A 3,010-nucleotide genomic window follows, 5' to 3' on the forward strand; every position below is an offset into this window, starting at 1 on the left:
TAAAAACACCATTTACTATAGTATGAAATTGTGAAATTCTTAAGGATAAACCATATGCATGCACAAAGCTCTACTCTGGAAACTACAAAATATTAATAAAATTAACAATTTAAAACCTAAGAAAATTGAAAACAATATCATGTTTATGGATTGGAAAACTCAATATTTTACATTCTTCTAAATGAAATACAGATCTACCCAATTGCAATCAGAGTTCCAGGAGGTATTGTTTAAAAAATAACGACAAAGTGATTCTAAACTTCATTTAGACTTTCAAAGGATCTAGGAGAGTCAAAACATCTTGAAAAAGAAGAAAAAAATTACGAAGACTTACACAGGTGGATTTCAAGACAAACTACAAAGCTGCGATTAATCAAGGTGCTGTAATGTTAGCGTGAGCATAAGCTCATAGGTCAATGGAAAAGGACAGAGAGAGCCTAGACACATACCTACATATATACAGTCAATGATTTTTGACAAAGGCATTTAGGCAATTCATTGAAGAAAAATCTTTTTTTTTTAACTCATTTTGATGTTGGAACAAGTGGACATCCACATTTATGCATAAATATATATATATGACTGTTGATCCATATTTCACCTCATATCCTAAAATTAATATGAATTAGATATTTAAGTATAAAAGTCAGAATCATAATTTTTTGGAACCGTAACACAGCTAAAGATGTCTAAGCCAGGATACAAAAAGCACTAAATATAAAAGGAAAATAGTGCTCGCTTCGGCAGCACATATACTAAAATTGGAACGATACAGAGAAGATTAGCATGGCCCCTGCGCAAGGATGACACGCAAATTCGTGAAGCGTTCCATATTTTTAAATCCTCACAGGGCCTACATGATGGAATAGAGGAGAGTATGGGCCATGATGTGAACCAATGTATATGAGGTGCAGAGGTGCCCAAAGATGTACTTACCAAATCCAATGGATGTGTCATGATGATGGGAACGAGTGTTGTTGGGGGGGGGGGAGAGGGGGGGTGGGGGGGTGGGGTTGAATGGGACCTCACATATATATTTTTAATGTAATATTATTACAAAGTCAATAAAAAAAAAAAATTAAAAAAAAAAAAAAAGGAAAATAAATGATAAATGGAACTTCATCAAAATTAAAACTTTTTGTTCACAAAAGTCAACATTAAGAAAATGAATAGGCAAGTCACAGTCTGATAGGAAATGCAATGCAAATGAATTGTACTCAGCATTAAAAGTTCTTATTAGTAATACAAATTCAAACAATCCAATAAAAGTGGGCAAAAGACTTGAAAAGACACTTGAAATATAAGATATATATATATCTCAAAGAGATAATGTTAATAATCATCAGTAAAATGAAAATTAAAATACAGCAATGGGATATTTCATTCTCGTTGAATTATTTAAAGTTAAGAAATCTGCAAATACCAAATATTGGCAAGTATATAGAGCAATTGCAATTCTCATATATTGTTGGCAGGTGTCTAAAATGTTTTGACCCCTTTGGAACATTGCTTCTGATAAAGTTGTCAGTTTCTGATAAAGTTAAACCAGTATTTACCCTAACTCAGACCTCTTGGGAATTTATTCAAAAGAAATGAAAAATTGTGTTCATATGAAGACTGTTGAATAGTGTTTATAGCATTCTTATTCATAATGGCCAAAAATTAAAAAAAAACAATGATAGAATAAATAAGAAATTTGTGTTATAATCATACCGTGAGAAACCATTAGTATTATGTTGAGTGAAGGAAGTTAAAGTAATTGCCTCTTTGAGAATGGGACTCAAATATAAGGTAAACAAGGGAAATAATGGAAAGGTGGGTTATCTTGTTTTGCATGATGATTTCTTTGGTGTATAAATTTTTCAAATTAAATGCTGAAAAGTGTGGACTTCATGTAAATTATATCTTGATTTTTTAAAAAACACAGAACAAAGAAATAAAATGAAATAATGAAAGTTTTAATCATCAAGTATTTACTGAATAAACACCAGCTGGTTCAATGAAAATGGGTTTGTGGTTAATACTGGCAACATAATATTGTTAACCTCTTCCAAGCAACAAATATTTCAGCTACAGAGAAAGAGAACACACAGTCATCACAAATCAGATAATAGTTGCAAATAATCTAAATGACAACAATGCATTCTATGGATAATTGTCATTTAAAGTATTCTCTTCACCTTTTGAAGATGGTACAATTAATGTCATGATAACATTAATATTTAGTACATTTATTTTCCAATATGGATGTATTATTTCCTATTGCTTCTATTGCAAATTATAACAGTGGATTAAATCAGCACTAATCTGTCTTTCAGTTCTGGAGGTCAGATGTCTGAAATGAGTTTTATAGGGCAAAAATCAAGGTATTGGCAAGACTGCATTTCTTTTGGAGACTCTAGAGGAATAGCTATTTCTTTGCCTTTTTCAGCTTTTAGAGGCCACTTTCATTTCTTGGCTAGGTGCTCTTCCTCCATCTTCAAAGCCAGTTGCAGAGTGTCTTCAAACTCACTGAATCTGCCTTCTTCACTTTTAAGCACCCTGTGATTATATTGGTCCCACCTAGATAATCCAGGAAAATCTCCCCATCCAAAAATATCTAGGTGGCGGAATTGGCCCAGTGGTTAGGGCATCAGTCCCCCACATGGGAGGTCCGCGGTTCAAACCCCGGGCCTCCTTGACCCATGTGGAGCTGGCCCATGTGCAGTGCTGATGCACACAAGGAGTGCCCTGCTGCACATGCAAGGAGTGCACCCCGTAAGGAGAGCTGTCCAGCGCGAAAGAAAGTGCAGCCTGCCCAGGAATGGAGCCGCACACACGGAGAGCTGACACAAGATGACGCAACAAAAGGAAACACAGATTCCCGGTGCCGCTGACAACAACAGCGGTGGACAAAGAAGACGACGCAGCAAATACACACAGAGAACAGACAATTGGGGTGGGCAGGGAAGGGGAAGGGGAGAGAAATAAATAAATAAAAAATCCTTTTAAAAATAAATAAATACATAAA

At 34.8% G+C, this 3,010-nt stretch overlaps 1 non-coding gene across 1 annotated transcript; it reads left to right on the top strand.

Moving 5' to 3' along the window:
* Window positions 1-731: 731 nt before the first annotated feature.
* LOC111765275 (U6 spliceosomal RNA) lies at window positions 732-838 on the top strand. Its single transcript, XR_002797663.1, has one exon. It is a non-coding gene; the product is annotated as a U6 spliceosomal RNA (small nuclear RNA).
* The last annotated feature ends 2,172 nt before the right edge of the window (window positions 839-3,010 follow it).

The sequence above is a fragment of the Dasypus novemcinctus genome, chromosome 1, assembly GCF_030445035.2.
Source record: "Dasypus novemcinctus isolate mDasNov1 chromosome 1, mDasNov1.1.hap2, whole genome shotgun sequence".
Classification (NCBI taxonomy): Eukaryota; Metazoa; Chordata; class Mammalia; order Cingulata; family Dasypodidae; genus Dasypus; species Dasypus novemcinctus.